General features: G+C 39.8%; 1 protein-coding gene across 1 annotated transcript in view; it reads left to right on the top strand.

Moving 5' to 3' along the window:
• Nucleotides 1–19,235, top strand: part of snx29 (sorting nexin 29) — a 204,937-nt gene that overhangs the window by 80,356 nt on the left and 105,346 nt on the right. The gene's annotated exons all lie outside the window — the stretch shown is intronic.

Genomic DNA, 19,235 nt, shown 5'->3' with positions numbered 1-19,235 from the left:
CTCAAATAGTCTGTTTTCCCAGCCTGACTCTAACAACAGCATCCGTCCCCAAATTTGCCTCTATGATCTAATAATCCAGTTCCCTTTGCAATGTGCTCTCTGGAAGTAATTCTGGTAACAGGCTGTTCTTATTTTGACTTTGCTTGCTGCACCAGGCAGACTGTGCTCCTGTTGCCGTTAAAGCTGATAAAATAAGCTTGCGTTGCAGGCAGCAACAGTCGGCTTGCTGAGAAAAGTTAGTTTTTCTGGTGACAGTCAATCTATGCAGCTGCCAACATGTGTCAGCGTGAGACGTGGACTCCTTCATGCTTTAATAGCAGCATGTTTCTCCACCTGAGTTGACAAGAAGATCGATGCCAGAAGTCTGACTTGTACATTTATCAGATGGGAGAAGGCCTTTCAAAAAGAACGCTAAGTTTTTCTCAGTCTGTGGCAGAAATACAAGCAGGATTTTAAAAAGTGTATTTTATTAGGATTTTATCTGACAGAGAAAGTGGTGAAAAACTAAGTAGAAGGGAGAGGATGCATGGCTTTAAAGATCTACAAATATAAATCTGAGATGTGGGCTGCATTAATCCTCAGCTTCCCTGAGCCAGTAGTTTGTAGAACCACCTATATCTGCAGTTTGAGATGCTGGTCTAATTAGATGCTTCTAGCAGCTTTATACATGCAGCCTCAGCTCCATCAGATGGATGCGGAGTGTCTGTGGACTTCAGTTTTAAAGTCTTAAGGGTGGGTCAAACCGCTTTTGTCTGACTCTGCAAGCTCTGATACATTTTTTTCTACTGTGGCGTAGACTTCAGTGAATATGGAGAGGTTTCTATTACACTTAGAGTGAGCAGATCCAAATCTGTTTAGTGCCTTTTTTCACCTTTTTGTCCTTATGTTCTACAAAAAATCCTGTATTTGAATGGGTCACATTAAGATTACATTAAAGTGTTTTTAAATGTAAAGAAAGCAGAGCAGCTCCCCACTATGCAGCCAACATTTCAACCAGGCTCCTAATATGATTAAATAGAACAGGTAAAAGATTTCAATAGGAAATATAATAAAAACAAATTTAAAAATGAAATAAAATGCAGCCACAGGTGTGGAAAGTGACTCTCACAGAGCTTTCTGTGAAGTTTACCAAAATGTATTTATTTATTTCATTTTTATTGCTCTGCTTGATTTACATGTTTCCAAACCTGGCTGGCTTACCTTGTAATTCAGAGATTTTATTTGTTTTTTTTCCCCCTCAAATGAGGTGTTTTACTTTGCTAGTGTGTCTCTGTCCCTGTTAGACTCTTGACCTTCCTGCTGAATTGCTGCGAGGTGCGACCAAAATAGACCAGGGTTATGCAGGAACATTTGGGGAGACTGTGGTGCACTCTTACCAGCCTCATACATTTTCAATATGCTCTAAGTGCCACAACCTATTTTACTACCAGATTAGACCCTAAATCGTATCTGGTGTTTTCAGGCTTATAAAAGATTCTTAGTTAGATTAATGTTTAGACGTTGACTAGGCCATTCTAATTTATTAAACCATAAAAGCGCCATCTCTGTCTGGATGTTTAAGGTGTTTGTTCTGTTTGAAGGAGGACAAACACCTTGTTGGCCAAACATCTCCCTGAAATACCTTCATGTATCCCTCATACTAACCCTAATCAGCTTCCCTGTCCCACAGCATGATGCTGCCAGTGAGGAGGTTGTCCTCCAAATGCTGTGGGTGTTTACTTTCTGCATGTTTTCCATCTGTTTTTGCTGTTTACTGAGCAGACCACCTCTTCTAACAGGATTATTGTTTCCAAAACATTGGTTGTGTCAACTGGAAATTGGACAAAACTCTTTCTGCTTAAAGCTCAGTTCATGGGCTCGAACCTGAGCTTTAGATCCCTGCCTCTCCTACAGAGGAACTATGCTTGCTTCTTTAAGTGATGCTGTTTTTCACCAACAAGGCGGTTTTAGTAACAATGCGTCCTACTCTCAGAAATGGGTAATAAAAATATGAGTACAGATCAACTTGCTTTATCAGAACTTACTTCAATTTCTCTGCTTTGAATGAAACTTAGCTTGGACAGATTAAAGGTACAGTGGAGGATTTTCACTAATTTTTTGAAAAAATCGCCCTCTCCACTTTCACATAAAAATGCACATGCACAACCCTGTACCTGCTTCTGTGAGAGAACGCGTAATAAACTTGTGCGAGAGCAAACACAAGCCCATTCCTCCTCGTGCACGCTCTGATTAAAAGTTGCTGTTCTCTTAGCTTATTCAATCTTACTGTGTCTGAACATCCGCCCTAACCCCTAAATCCCTCAATCCCCACTGTATAGAGTGGGACTATATGGTGGAGTTAAAAGCGAACTCAGTTAACTAACCATTTGGACAGATGATCACTGCTTTTTGCTCCGTTGTTCGCAGCAGCGGGCCGCTGTGACAGCAAATCCCATAATGCTTTGCAAGGCGAGCTCTCTGTGCAAGGCATTCCAGGTTATATCTGCCTCTTCTGAGGTCTTTCTTTTCTTTTCAGACACTTAGTAGACACTTTTTCTCTTTTTACGACCCTCAGCCATTTTCAAAGAACCGTGGTGAGAAATGTGAGCCTTAATGACTGTCTAAAACCCTAGCTCACCGAAGATAAGTAGCTGAAAGTGAACAAATAATTTATTTTTTTCAATAATTGAACTTTATTTATCTTATATTGGAGAAATGTATTTCTGCATTTAACCTATTCCCTTAGGGAGCAGTGGGCTGCCATTGTGGGGTCCCCGGGGAGCAGTATAAGTGGGGCTTGAACTCATAACCTCTGGATTCCAAGCTTTGGATGCGCAGAAAAATGTAGCTAATGAGACAAGCATGTAGGAAGGCCTTACGTAAACGTATCACCAGAATGATTGACAATTAGGAGGACCACTAATTTAGCTGATCCACCTGTAAATAAAAGATTGTCCACTCTACCTTTAAGAGTCTCTCTGCAGAGCAGAGAAGGTGTGATTAAACCTTCACATCCTGGTCGGTGCATCAAGTATAAATCTCGCTCTGTTTTTCACAACTTTGACATTTCTGGTCATTCCTTGATGTTAATGTTTTATAAATCTCTGCTTTTTTAATGATAAATGTCATAAAGGTGGTCCATTATATAAAGAGTGTGAAGATATTTTAATATGTTGAGGTGTAAAGCGTTTTTAGCCCACTTTAAACTAGGGGTGGAACGGTTCACAGAATCCACGGTTCGGTTCAAGGTTTCGTGGTCACGATTTTCGGTTCGGTTTGGTGTATGTTGATTGTTAGGAAAACGCGTGTTTCACAATGCTTGCACACTGTTGCACTTTTATCCACAACTGTCTTTCCGCCATCATCGTAGGTCACTCTAAATGCAAAGTGGTCCCATATAGCAGACCTATAAAGTGATGCTGGCGCGTCTTCCAACTCCTGTTGTTTCCCACTCGCCATACCCACACAATTCTCCACAACAACTGATTTTTTTCTGCTACACCCGGCTACGCTGCTTCGCTTTTCTTCTTGTTTACCACTGGTGGTTGGCTTTGGTCGCAGTACCGCCACCTTCTGCTCTGGAGTGTAAACGCTTTGCCTATGAGGAAAAAAGGAGCAGCGCATGAACCAAACGAAACACACTCAAATCGAACAGAGACAGTCGAACCGAACGGTTTGGACAGTTTTCATAAACCATTCCATCCCTACTTTAAAATGAGAGCAAGTGTTCTGAAAGGTTTTGAAGCAAGGTGGTGGCTGCATCATACTGTGGGGATGTTCTTTTTCTTCACGTTATGAAAATAAACAACAGGCTGAACTGGCAGTTTCCCTCCACCTGTAATTTATGAGTTGCTGGGATATGAAAACTTTTGCAAGTCTCTCTTGGTGAATCACTAGTTTTAAATGAACTAGCTCAGTGTTTCTCCAACCTGGTCCTCAGGTACTACTGCCCTGCATGTTCTAGATGTCTCTCTCTGTTGCAGATGATTTAAATTATTTCGTACACCCCTCAATTGCCGTCAGGTGCTTCAGACGACAACTTCATTTAAGTCAGGGGTGTGGCTGCAAAAAACGCAGAGGAGTGATACTTGAGGACGAGGATTGAGAACCATTGAGCTAGATGATGCTTTACATGCCGTCGGTTGTATAAATGGATTCTGCATGTTGGAGTCTTGATGTTTTTTAATCAGAGATTGAGCTGCGATAGATTCCTGTTGAGACGTTTTTGGGTCAGACAGTTTTGTGTTTTTTACCTTTAAATGCTTTGATCACAAAAATAATTAGTTTTTCTTTGTCTTAACAGCCCTTTAAATCAAAAATCACACATCTGACAAACAAAAACTTGACAGACGCTAGAAGATTTTAAGCGGCTAGAAAAATTAGACCATCGAAACTTTAATAGCGGCTACAGATTTCACGTTATCTCTGTTTAAGATGTGGGGGAATTTAGGAGAATCTTGTTTTTATGGGTCCAAAATAAAAGGAGGTGGGATCTCCTCTGAAGCTGCTGCCTGTTTGGGAAATAAATGTCAACCTGCTGTGCTGAAGGTGGAGACTTTTGCAACTGAAATTTAATTACTCCCCCCCTTCAACTCCCCCTCTAGCCGGCCTCTGCTTCTCTCTATGCTGAACATTTAGTCACATGAATAAGTGGAGCTACAAATGTGAAGAATAGGGCTGATTTTCAGAGATTCGCTTCATACACTACCAGTAGAACCAATGGAGGAGAGCTGGATGGTTTGTTTAGCTTTTCTACTGCAAATAAAGAGATGATTCAAGTCAAAAAAACGGTTCCTTTTCCCTTTGTGGAAATATGCAGCTTCTCCACAGTCAAATAAACTCGACTAAAGAAAGTTTTTCCACAAGTTTGATTCTGTTTAATTTGATTTTGCTGAGCCAGTTTGGATTCTGCACACGAGTGCATGTCCCTGCGGGTCCCCTCTCCAAACGGCATGCTTGAGCGAAGGAACTATGTGATCTGTTTGTGATTCTGACATTGTGTCACATGCAAATTGTGCTTATGGAAATTAACGATGAAGCTACATGCAGGCATTTAAATTACCCATGAATATTAAATCGGACCTTCAGGTTCCTGTGATCAGAATGATGATGGTTGCTTTTCTTTTTTTTAAGTTGGTGCCGGTGAGACGCTAATGGGTTGAAATATGAAGGGGGAATCTCTCCAATTAGAAGAAATGATAGAATAAAACTTTAATAAATCTCAGTGGTTAAACTGGGTCAGTGCTGTAGAGGAGAGTACAACTGGGAAACTAGGGGGCAAAAAGGAGCAGTTCCATTCGCCGCATCTTTTCAAAGATGCTGGAGTTTGCTTTGACATGTGAATGACTCTGGGCCCTAGATTGGTCAAGCTGAATGGAAAAACTAAAGCAGAATCTTGTTCAGGCCACCCTGACAGGGCCTGCTTTGAGTCTACGGTGATCCAATCTGCATCACTGATCTAACGAATGCAGATGCAGCACAGAGGGTCATCCACTGGAGCTTTCGGTTGAACCAAATTAGATTTTACCGTCTTCTCAGGTTGTCAGATAAACATTATGGATCCTAGCAGCATCAGCAGGTCTCTGCAGTGACATGGCCCGGTGATATATTGTCTTTTTCTTTAATCATGATGGCTAACTCGTTTCACTGCAGGCGTCAGCTTCAAGGGTTTTGAATAATAATCGCCAAAAAACTAAAATAAACACTCGGATGTGGATATATTTGTTGGCACTGCTGAGAAAAGTCTTTCAAACTCCTCCTTCATTGCAGCAGCATCAGCTTTCACTCAAACATCCAGTCAAATCAGACCTTGATAAAACTCAAAAAGCCTGAGGGGTTAAAAAAAGAGGAACCAGAGCTCTGGATGAGCTCCAGAGATGGTTCAGGATCCTCCTCTCTCTTATGTTATGTTATGTTAAAGAAGACTGAGAGCTGTCTTATTGATTAAAGGGGTCTTAAAATATCTGAACAGCAGGATACCACTAATTGGGCCTCAGGAGACTTAGTGTGGAAAAAAAATAAATATTTAAGTGATGCACTAAACAAATATCTTCAAAATAAGATTTAGGTTCAGTAATTGATGGTCTCTTTACAATAAAGATGAATTAATTCCATTTTTGGATGGATGGATGGATGGATGGATGGATGGATGGATGGATGGATGGATGGATGGATGGATGGATGTGTGAACTCTGCTTTGGTTTTGTTGCTCCTCTTATCTTCTGAAACACGTTTTAAAAAACATCTGAATAAATCTGAGCTGCCTTAATGTGTGTACACTGTGTGTAAGATTACTTTACACATTAAGGTCTATGGCTTTAAATGGGGAATGGCATAGCAAGGATTTTTGTTTCAGCATCTTATATCAGCAGTCGTCATCATTAGCTTGGTGAGCAGCTAGCATCATAAATGCAGCTGCCTCTGTTCATTCCTGCGATGGCAGATATTCATTTTAACTCCACAAATCAGCAAATGCTTCTCAGTCCTATCTTTTTCATGACACACAGACATGAAAAGCTCAAACGCATTAAGAACAGCTTGGGGGTTATCCATTCAGCCTTCCTGTTAGCTGCTTAAAGTCTTGCTCTCTCTTGCTTGCTTACAGCATCTGTGATTTCAAAAAAAGTTTCCCTTTAAATGACTTTCTGCATCTCTGTGATGCGATAGGTAGCTAACACAAGTCTAACTGGGGCTACAGCTGAGGTGTATCTCTGTACACTGACTTAAAACCCAAAACATATATATGTTTTATATACCAGGTGGTTTAATCCTGTTCAGGCTAAATATTGTTTTTCCCTGTTGACAAGGTGACCTCTGTTTGCATCTGTAATATTCTTATTTTGTTTTCTGGACCTAATTATGATAAACATCTCACGTTGTAATTTGTAATTTAAGGGTCTCTGTTTGATTCCGGGTTATGGCACCATTTATAAAAAAAAAAAAAAAGTATTAAACACCAGTCTTCTCTTGTGCACCAGATGGGAAGATACTTTTATTGACAGCAGTCCTTAATCACAAAAAAACATCTCAAAGCATCTCCAGATTTCTGTCCGAACCAAAATTATTGCTATGAAGGGTCTGTCTGTATGGGTATAAATCAGAAAGATATAGATATTTTTGCTGTATATTAAATGTATCAACATCTTCTATATCTCCTTCTAAAATTACTAAGGTCTCTGTTAGTCTTGGCCAACTTTCACCATGGATACTTCATGGTTCATAATTGTGCCTAGACATGTGGCATCTTGTTTACATCCTTTTTTATTTCGGCTAATTCAATAAACGGGACAAGAAAAAGACTCTGTCATCTGGAAGCATGTCTAGAAATCTGAGACAATTGTCAGATGCTGTGGTTGTGATAGAACAGAGGTGGCTTCTATGTTTGATAGCAGGCTAAGATCCCTGCTTTGTTTCCTGTAGACGGTGGTTATTTAGGCTGTTTGGAATTATTGCAAAAACGGCTCAAATAGCTGAAAATAGATCATGAACTCAAACACGCAGATGCCGTTTAGCAATGACAGCTTTCTGTATTGTATGTTTAATGCATGTTTTTTTTCTTTCTTCTTGGAGGCAATTAATGTAAACATGTTGTACGGAGTATCACCTTGAGTCTAATTGACACCCTTTATGTTTAATCTGTGGTATAGATGACTTTAATGGGTTTTTTTCTCTTTGATTTAGGTTCTGCCAGAACATTTGTTCCCATTTCATACTTGTCTTTGCTCAAGAAAAATCCCTCACAAAGCTGAAATAACGAGTGCTCGCTTCGTGTGTTTCTCTTGTCATTAAAATTGGAAAAGGCTCCCCTTTTAAGCCACAGCAGAACGCTCAGGAAATCAGAGGACAAGTGAGGCAGAGCAAAGGGTGGATTTTGTGCACACAAATTTGCTCAGGATGTGGTTACTTGTCCAATCATAGCTGCCAGATCCGAGCCTGAGGTAGGCGAGCAAAGAGCTTCTCTGATTGGGGCCATCAGAGCGAGGCTCTGAGCATGAGGGACCCATCTAGAGCCATTTGTCCTGAGTAAGAGAAGCATGCCAAGCTTTTCTGCCTCTTATCTTCTTTCTCAGTACATGAACTCAGACAAAAAGAGTTGTGTTATCTGGAGGAGGGGAAGGCGAGAAATGAGCTATAAACGATTAGAAGATTGTTTTAGATTAAGGCAGTCAGTCGTGTAGATTCTCCCCAGCCAGCCCTTCCACTGCATAATTAACCAAACTTTGAGTATGTGGTCTAGCTCTCTTTGAATCTTAAGAACATTTCCTTCTTATTGGTTCTAAAGGGCAGCAGAGCTTTCTCTGCCGTGTTCTCCTTTGTCCACCAATAAAACTCACATGCACAACCTTACAGCAGTTGAAACCTCCATACGGTAGACCCACCACCAACCACCAGCAGATGCTGCCATCGCCAAGTTGTTGTGGCTCAAAACTCCTAAACTGAAACTAGAAGGGTTGAATGAATCTGTATCAGATGGACTAGACCAGATTCATGTCAGACATAGAAATATTTATGTACTTTAATATAATTTTATCCGCAGTGAAAATATGAAGTGATTGAGGATTTGAGAAGACTGAGCAGGAATTCTACTCACAGCTAATCTTCGAGGCCAGGGTGCTAAAAAGTTATTCAGATCGATATTTCATGTTTGTCCTAAAGCAAGAACATGTGGTGTGGACAGCACAAGGGGGCGCTGGACTGTAGACATGTTTATTTTACCAGTGTAACTAAATGGATATACACAATACTAAAAGTAATATTCATCCAAAATAACCCCTTTAATTACCTTCCTATGCAGTATAAAGGCTGATTTATATAAACCAGGTCATCTGCGTGTGTGTCACACTGAATGCAAATATGTCCCCGCCCACTCCTCAGACACTCTGCTGCATCTCTCCAAAATTGTAGGTGACCGCAGACAGGAGGCATCTGATTGGTCAAATCTACAACTGCTCTACACTATGTGTTTTTCCTGTTTTGTACCTTACCGGCTTATTTTGTTTGTATGACCACCATTCCGGAAAACAACATGGACCAGCTAGAAGAGCGAGGTGCGCAAGAACGCTGGGACCCTTTTTCCACCTGGATGTCCGCTCTTTTCCACCCTCATGTCCCCCGTTGTTGCACGAACTTGCCCCCACATCCTCACCACCTCAGCCGTATCTAGACCCGCAGCTAGTTCTTGATTGTCCCTCTTGTGTTGTGGTATGGAATAACATAGCGCAGACCTCGCTTCAATATTGGGCATAAATCAAAAATATCTGCAACAAGCTCACTGCGACACACTGCTGTGGGAGGATAACCAGCCCTTAAGCAAGGTTTTCCACGGGTCATTAAAAATCCTTAAAAGTCATTAAATTATAATTTTTGAAATTAAGGTCTTGATTGGCATTTAAATTCATTTAATGGGATTATCGTGGCATTTAAAATGCTTTATAACAACAAAAAAAACCTTAATAAAAACAATTTCGTCAGATATCTTTTATCGAAACATATTTGCGCAACACTGATTCCGATTGCTGTATGTTCGGAAAAGAAGCTTGAGGCGGAGAAAAAGCTAGAGATTTGGAAAATTTAAAACAAAAGTGGCTGGAAAACGACAAATTCGGGACAAGGCTGCAGCCTTTCGATGGTAAAGATGACGAACGATTCTGCGGGTATAAAGGAGAGTCATTGGTACTTGTTGATGGCATTAAAATGATTTCTAAGAGCATTAGAAAAGAAAGCATTAAAAAGCATTAAATAAGAGTTACTCATTCCCGTAAACCCTGTTAAGGCACCAGACAGAAAGTTGTGTGTACATAAAAAAGTCGCTATGTCCTTGATGATTATCCTAATATCTGTCCAGTCAGACCCAAACCTGCTCATGAACATCCTTTCTTGTTAAGTGGATGAGGACTGAAGAAGCACAAGTTTGACCTTTGAACTTTAGGGAACTGAGTTTAGAGCTCAGATTTGATGCTTTGAATGAACCAGAGCATGATACACATTTTGATTTATCAAATTTCTCATTGGTTACCTATGAGGGGTGAGTATTGGTATCTATGTTGCGATACAATATGTGTCACGATATGATATTATCAGGATATTGCAAAGGAACAGGAGTAATGCAATATTTTTCCCAACTATCAAAATTTAATGTACAGATAAAAAAGCAAGTGTTATACATGTTCATCAGAAGATATTGATCATTTAGTTATATTGTTATATATCCATGTTGTTTTCGATTTTAGTCAGTCCACTTCTTACACTGACTGTGTCAACTACAGATATTTTACTGTGCCGAACGGCAAAAAAACAGCGCTATCTGCCAGAGTGGTTGTGCAAAGGTAGCCCTCATTGTTTTAGCTAAAAATGCTTTTTTAAAATCGATGCTAGAATCTGTAAGAACAATATTATATCGCGCAGCTGAAACTCACGATATATTGCAAAATCGATCCCCCCCCCCCACACCCCTATTACCTACCTGAGGTATTGTTTGAACTTAAACTTGGCCTTCTTTTCCTCTACTCGACCGTGTTACATGAACAAATTTTATTTCAAAGCAGTTTGATGCAAGATGTCTAGAAAACCTGAGCCTTTATTGAATAAGATCTGTTCATCTGATTGTATTTAAACATTTTATGACCATATTTTTAGTCAATTAAAAAATAAATCCTGTTTACCTGCATGAGGAGCGAAAACAGGACTGGGTTTCCTTGGATCCCTGTCACAGCTGGGTTTGGTTCTGGTTTGATCCTGTAATGTTTTACCTTCTTTTGTTTGACATCTCTTTTTAAGTTTAAGCTTTGGTTTATTCATCTTTTCATGCACACCGTGTACAGAGAAAGAAAGCCTTCTCAGACTTCATAATTGGCAGCACAGGAGAGCAGCACCCTGCCATGTTGGACTGAAGGGCAATAAATGATTGATAGAAGTGGAGAAGATGAGAGAAACGCTGGGGAGGAAGATAATGGGACCGGGGCGGAGTAGGTGACAAGAGAAAGGGGAAATAGTGATGAAATAAAAGAAAAGAAAGTTTGAAAGGATGCAGCAATGGTGAACAGACATTTTAATAAAATGACACTAAAGATGAGGATTTTTCTTTAATGACACAAATTTTCAGAACAAAGTATGAAAAACGAGGTGGAGGGAGGGGTTTCATGTTAGATAAAATCTGTAGAAGAAGCTTCAGAAAAGCCTGAATTTCACTGCGATGGGAGCGCAGCAGGTTTGTGCTTTAGTTTTTAACAAGGAGGGCTTCACTTGATTGCACATTAGTCCTGTTGTGGTGGGAGCTCTGCACATGTTTTATTTAGCAGCTCCTCTTCGACACATCTGCAGCAGGACGGGCATTTGTTCTCCAGCCTGCTGCGTGCTCGGTGTCGCAGATGCAGAGCTACAGCTCCGTAACACTCCTGCTAATGGACCGAGTCCAACCAATCTAGTGTGTCAGCCTCAGTCCTGCTTTCTCTGCTCCCGGCACTGATGTCATTATCACACATAAAAGGTCCGTTTTAGCAAGAAGCTTCTAGGTTTGACTAATTTTAAAAGTAGATGGGCTGTAAAAACTCCACCATAGGATTGTAGAAATATTAGGTAACTTTTAAACCCATTTCCTTTTATTATGCTGTATTTTATTTAACATGATCTGTCGAAATAATGATAATAGTTTTATTGTTGTCTCCAAAAATAAAAAAAAATTAATCCATCAACTCGATGCTACCACACTGTCACACATTAAAACATTTATAATTAATTAATCCTTGATAAAAAAAAATGCTTATTGTCAACTTGATCTGTTACAATGAAGCCAGAACCACACACTGCTTAAATGTTTATGTATATACATTACGTTCATTTTTAGAGCATTACAACAGTATGAAAACCTTTATTTTAAGGTATCAGCATATTTTAACTTTAAATTCCGTTTTATGTGACAAACCAACACAAAGTGGCTTAAGGAAAATGATACAAGGCTCTCAAAATAATATTTTTAAAACCATAAGTTTAATTTTCACTTCATTACTTCTTAGGAGATACTTGACCAGACCACCTTTTACTGCCAGTCTTTTAGGGTTGGCCTGTACCATCTTTAAAATTGTAACCCATTCTTCTTGTATTGCAGCTTTAGCTAAATGGGATGGGATGGAGAACATAAAAAAAATATAGTTTTTAGAATATCATTACAGATTCTGAGGTGTATTTTGGTCCAGACTTTATCTAGGCCATTTTTAGCTCTGACTGCTACCACCACCGTGTTCGGTAGTTGAGATTCTGCATTATGGGGCATTTGCAGCATTCCTTATACATAGATGGGCTTTTCCATGTGGTTGATGTGTTTAAATCTGGTCTGATCAGACAAGAACAGTTCTTCCATTGATTTCATACAGTCAAATTGTAAACGTTAATTCCCGTTGGTAGATTTCCAAACCTGAGCTCTGCATCTCTCCAGCTCCTTCATATACCCCATTTACACTACCCTTGAAAAACCGATCCATGCAGAGACCGGTCTGAGCTCGGATCAGTTAACCAGGCCGAGCTCGGTTCTGAAGACCGTTTACACATCACGCTATCTCGGTTCCTCGACTCCTCACCTCCTACGCTCTGCAGCATTACTGCCAGTATTGAAGGAGGAAATAAAGCAGTTGGTGGCGGTAATGCCCCAAAGGTTGTTTGCCAACCGGCATAAAATGCAAGAAGAAGAAGACGAAGAAGGAGGGAATCAAGGAAATCAAAATGGCGGTGCCCAACACATTCAGAAAGTTATGCTTGATTATTTTTGCTGTACTTCGGTGTTATTATTTAAAAGGCCATTATTTAAAATGTTGCATAAAGAAGATTTTGATTGTTGTTTATAGTTGTTGTTCTTCTTCTGCTTTGTGTTGGTTGGCAAGCAACTTCCGGAGGGGCATTACCGCCAACTACTGGAATGGAGTGTAAATCGGGATGTGCAGCCAGACGGAGATGACGCATTCTGCTCATGCGCTCTTGTTATCAGAGAACCGAGCCAGGGAAAAACCGAGCAAAGCCCACCTTTGGAACTAGTCTGCAGTTAGCTCGGTTCTGTTGTCTAGCTCGGTTCAGTTCAGTTTGCTTTCCATTTACACACGATAAGTTACTCAGTAACTGAGGTCGGACCGGTCTCGGCACGGTTTTTCAAGGGTAGTGTAATAGTTACCATCTACCTATCTGTTCAGTCTCTGTTTTATGCATTCTTGCTCAGCCTGTTGATCAGAGTGGAAGGACATGGTAGTTTAGCTGTTGCTATTTCAGTTTCTACAGAGATTAAAATATCAAGGTAATCTTTTCCATCTACTGTTTCAGTTTAAATACTAATTAGTGTTGCAATGACACCAATACCAGTATCGGGAAGGGCCCCGATCCAGCACTGAAATAATGGTATCGGCGTGTACCAACAAATAGGGCACCGATACCATTTTGAGGGCCAAAAGTTTATTCAACTATTGTCACCTTTTCCAGGTAGGCAATAAAAAGTTCTACTGGATTCCCTTTGTATTAGTCTTTTTCCTGCTTCACAAAGGTAGGCAGCAGCTTGACAAAGCCATGATGCAGTCATTTTACATCCAAGTAGTATACAGTTCTTCATATACACACACACGTCAACTTCAAACAGATGGTATCGGTATCGGCCAATACTGCAGAGCCAGGTATCGGTATCAGGGCCAAAAAAATGGCATTGGCGCAACACTAATACTAATCAAGTTCACTAAAGCAAATTTTTTTAATGCTATTAAAACATGTTGCAGTAAATTAGTTTTCTACAGTTTGCTAAATATCTGCATCTTCCATTTATATTGGTTCAAACATTGTCATAATAATCCAAAATCTGAATTGAATTATGCTCAGAGTTTTCAAATTGATGCAGTTTTAATTAATTTTTTTGTCATTTTAACCTGTCAGGTAAAAAGAGAGATTTTCAGTGATTTTAGTATCTAGATATTCTTTGTTGCATTGATTTCTGACAGTTTAAGCAGGATACTTGTTAAACAAAAAAAAAAAGAGTTTTCTCATTGAAGTGTATTTCTCTGTTGTTTACACTCATGTCTGCAAGGTTTCGGTCTGTTTCCTGGTGTCTAGCTGCACATCACTGCACCCGTTTCCAGCTGATCAGGGGAATAGAAGGAAACCACAGGAGTGGAGAGAGAGAGATGGATATGTGTGCTGGGTTTCTCTCCTGTTCAAGATGGACAGTTTCTTTCTGGACCCCTTGGAAGCATAAGATAAACATAAGTTGACCTAGACCCTAGTGATTTAAAAAAGTTCTGCACCGTCAATCCTCAGGGAATTTTTCAGTTGCCGGTTTGTTCCTAGTAAACACAGAGTGCCTGATGAACCCGGCAACACTTTTGCCATATCAACAACTAAACTGAAAGCAGGACACTTTACTTACCTATGCAAGCATTAAAACTGCACATTTCCCCCAAAACGTTGACCCATTTGGGGGGTGAAACTCCCCATTGAGCTGCTTTCTGTTTCCCAGCTGAATGTGGAGCGTTGGTGACTCTCATGGGACAGATTTCTCTGGAGAAACACAAACTCGAATTGGACCCTCACAGGACATATACACCTGAGATTGGGAAAGCTTTTATCTTAGTGCACCTGAGGTTTTTTGTAAATGTTTTATATTGAAATGTTTTGTCTGATTGGATGCCATGATTCAGAATTACTGTCTAGGTGGACCATTTGACAAAGATGGTCTGGTTCATATCTTCAGGATAGACTAAAAGGAGGCATTGTCGGTTCAAGCTACGGCTTTCAATTTTTTTGTGTCCTTGGGCAAGACACTTCATCTGCATTGTCTCTGATGGTGCTCAGAGGGCCCAGTTGCACCATTGTACGGCACTCTCGCTTCTGTCAGTGAGCCCCGGGGCAGCTGTGGCTACAATGTAGTTTGCCACCATCAGTGTGTGAGTGTTTGTTTAAATGGGTGAATGATTGAATGTAGTGTAAAGTGCTTCGGTCAAGTTTCCTGATTTGAAAAACGATATGTAAGTACAGGCCATTTACCATTACCTTTAGTAAATCTCTCTAAACCATGAACGTTTAGAACATGTTTTGGTCTTTTGGAAACAAGGTTAAAGGTTTTTTGCCATAATTCAAATAGGTATGTTTAGTTTTACTGTATAAACAACACTACACATTACCAATAGAAGACTGTGCCAACATTAAAGCATGGTAATGGCAGAATCATGCTTCGTGGATATTCTCTGGCTTTGCAAGTGGAAAGAATTAGGATGTTTTTAGACACCACTCAGTGTCTGCATAAGAAAATTAGGCTTCTGCAAGAAAACAAAGGATAAGAAGGAAGTTATTCTGCGCATCATAATTAAAGATTAACATTTTTATGTGATCAGAAGGGGACTAGGCAAAGGAATGGGCCCTGAAGTCTGACAGATGTGACGGAATGACTGAACAATGCAATAAAATCAGTTGCATAAATGTTTTAATTACCCCCAAAATGTTGTGTTTGCAAGTTTTAAATGAAGATTTTAAATTTGTTGATCAAATTTGTAGTTTTTCTATTTTAAAGACATGCACTTGAAAACGGCTATCTAAACTTTTACATCACCTACAACATTTTTCAGTCGTACGTCAACCATTTATTTCTGTTCTACATGTTTCTTTCAATATGTCACAATGGGTGTATTTGTCATTTGTGAATGAAAATGCACGGGTTAGAGCAAAAGCCAAACCAAAAGCTCATGATCAAGAGGCCAATGTCGCTTCTTATCTCCTGAATATGCTGCTTACTGTCTCACAGGGTATTCTATCATCGCTCATCAATCTGTTGGTTCATTTTTCAAAAGGACAGAGCCCCCAGACATGGCAGTCCTGATGTTGATACGAAGTTACATCTACAGTTGATCTTAAGTTGAAAAATCTCAAAATGTGCTTCTGCTGTCTTAGATCATAAAACCAGGGGAAATCTACGGCGAGGAAAGAAACGGTATGTTTTAAGGTCCTATCTAGGGCTGCGCCAAGTGGTTGATAAAAAGTGATGGGATTTGGTTGCCAATTTGTAATCAGGAAAAGGGGACCAAGCCTTAGTTTAATATCTAACATTGAACCTATTAAAACCTTGAAACCTTTAAAAATCTGGTCACCCATACTACTAAACTAGTTTAGTTTGGTCTTTAAGGTTAATAAGAGATTACCTCCAGATAATCTCCAGATTACCAGTGGTTCTGAGTGGAATTATTGAAACTCTATCAGTTATTTTTTCTAGTAATATTTATCAGGAGTCTTATTGCGATACATTGATATACCCCCAGTCTATGTATGTCTTTATAATGGGAAAACTAAGTTTACCCATGTTTTTTTTTATTAGTTTTTTTGTTTTATCAGCACAGCTTTTCCAGGGAGTAAACCTCCAGACTACAAAGATGATCACACCTTATGTTTTTCAGCTTGATCTTTATAAACCAAGAAAAGTATATTTAATTAATATTTGTCTTTACTTAATCTGTGTCCTCTGCCTGTTAAGCACGCAGCTACAGCTCAAAATATATGACCAAACCGCAGGGTTTAAAAGTTCACATCTCACGATGTATGTTCTCACACTGTGTGACCTGATGCGATCTACATTTTCACACTGCATGTCAAAAAACCAAATGTTTTTGGACTGGTCGGACTTGTCAGTCTGGAAGAAGAACTCCCTTGTTTGCACATGCGCAGTGATCGAGATTCTGGTAAATCGGCTCGTAGCTCTGCTTCAACAGTAGGCTAATTGCCCCTCGTTAGCCCCTGTACACTACACAAAGCAGGATGCACAGTTAAGCTAGATCTAGATTGAAAAATTCTTGCACGACTGGAGAATCGTCCTGAAAAAGGCAAAAAATCGTACACGATATGCCCGGCTTTATTGCATAAAATCATAACATCATCCTCATCTACCAATCCTGCATGATCTTCCACAATAGTCAACTCAGCTGTGGCTAAATCTTCCTCTGTGTCTTAGCCAAATGAGGGAGAAAGTGTTTCACCGGAGCTTCAGTTTCATCGGGTATTTTAACCTCTTTCTATTCACAATGTTTCAGCTAAAGGTGACTGATTATAGCCAAACAAAAATGATTCTGAGAGGAAAACTAACTGTATGTACTCAGTATGGTTTGGAGGAATGCACTGACCGATGTCTGCTCACATCACAGTGACTGTGCTAGAACAAGAACAGAAACAGTACATTTTAGTTTTTGTCACACTTGTTCTTTTGCCACTGTGCCGATTTATAGTCCGACTGGACAAAGTGCTTTTAAATCTGTCTTTCAGGCGCCGGTTTGTTAGGTCTCCAAGCCTCTACTCAGACAGCATTTATCCCGACTTCCTCCTACTCCTATCTAAAATTAGAGACTTATCCTTCGTTAAACTTTAGTAGCATTTTAACTTAAGTAGCATTTTATTTGTTTTTTATTTTTCTCCATGCACCCAATGTTAAAGTTGTTCTTTAGTGGCTGATCCTTTCTGTCTTTGTACGATATGGAGCAACAGCTTTTAAAGCAATGGGATCTGATTCCAGGCCTTTATATTTATTTTGGTTAGAATAAGTAAAATATATATTTTTTGTTATGCCAATAATCTGTTATAGCTTAGCCATCTCTAAATAACCGTATTATAACCAGCCTTTTTATTTGATGGCCATAAAATCTTGACTAAATGTATTTTTCCAGTTGAAAAGGTCCTGATGGTTCTTCTAAGCCTAAAGGTTAGGAGCGGCACTCCTTATACTAAAAAAAAGATCAGATTTCCTGTGCATGTTAGCATCAGGTTAGAATATCATGCATCTCTCCAGCCCTGTGGGACTCTTGCATGCAGCTGTTGGGTTTCTGGCTCACTTAGTCCTGTTATTTCACCCCAGCTGTTTGCTTCTTCTCTCAGCATCCTGAACATCTGTGTGGTCCCCTCTATGCTCGCCTCCATCCCTCGTCTACCTTTATTTGCTCGTACGTCCTGTTTGTTTGTTATTATCTGGGGCGCTAAATGCTGGAGACCCATTGGTCTAATTACATGGAACTACTAGCATTCATGAGATTTTTTTCAACCTATATGTACAGAAAATAAATTGTGTTTAAATCTGGAGTTTGCTGAACTTTTTCATAGTTAAAAATAGTTATAAATGTAGGTAGTTAATGTATTCAGTGGAATTGGTCATGAGCTGCTCTATTCTACTCCAGCCTCCTGAACTCGAGGCTTGTGTTTTAAAAATTGGGTCAGTAGTTGCATACCAATACCCCGGCTGTGTGTTCACCCCTATCAGAACCATATACCTTGCCGTGTCAGTCAAGGCTTTAGCCTTGATATAAACATTAAAAAGGTAATAAAATTAACATGCATATAAATGTACTTTATATTATATATTAACAAATAATCAGAAAAAGAAAGAAATAACAATTCCATGAGTGGCAAGGTTTGCAATGAAGGGCCTAGTCGGGTTTCAATCCCAAGACTTTAAGGGTTTAAGTCATGCATGCTGACCAGTTAGCGTAAGATATCCCTTCAGCCCAGTAAGCAAGACACATTAACAGTCTGCAGCATAGTTAAAGGATTACATTGTCACACCGAGCAAAGTGCACTGCATTGGATCTCCGATCAAATCACTGATATCCGATCCACGTATCGGATCGGTGCATCTCTAGTAGCAGTGTAGATGTTGGATTCCTGACCATTAACCAGGTCGTGTGAACCTTCTGCAGATATTAATGCATCAGAAAGTTTTTGCTTATTTATGATTCCTTCCTTTGTTTGATGCCTCAGCATCTTAAACATCTGTCTGGATATTTAGATGTGCACTTCGTCTAATAACAGTCTAGCTATAAAGACGTCTCTCTCTGAAGAGCCATCCTGGCAGGATTATTTGGCCTTCTCTGAGCCCTTGGACATGTTGATTTTATTTCTTTCCCTTCGACCTCAGCCTGTTTGTCTTGGTGTTGACTTTGTGTAGTGTCACTAAAAGAACACAGCTAATTTGCTTTTTCTGTGGAGAAAACAATCCGTCTTACACCCCCACCTTTTGAAAGAACACCCAAAAAAAGTCCAACCAGCTTTTCCAGTTCTGCCGTCACTAATGGAGGGAAGTAGATTAGTTGATGCTTCTCATCTCAGCTTCTGGCTGCAGTGTCACGACTTTAGCTTGTTATCAGGCAAAAGTTGCGCAAAGAAACAATAAACTTCACCTGAACAGAGAGTTTGAGCAAACAAGCCAGCAGTGAAAGGAAGACAGTTCATCATTTTGACAGATCAGTTGCAAGATTTCCTCCAAAGAA

Source organism: Cyprinodon tularosa, unplaced genomic scaffold (genome assembly GCF_016077235.1).
Source record: "Cyprinodon tularosa strain WSP-4 unplaced genomic scaffold, ASM1607723v1 ctg90, whole genome shotgun sequence".
NCBI lineage: Eukaryota > Metazoa > Chordata > Actinopteri > Cyprinodontiformes > Cyprinodontidae > Cyprinodon > Cyprinodon tularosa.
Note: the sequence above shows the minus strand (reverse complement) of the source record. Positions and strands in the feature narration are given on the sequence as shown.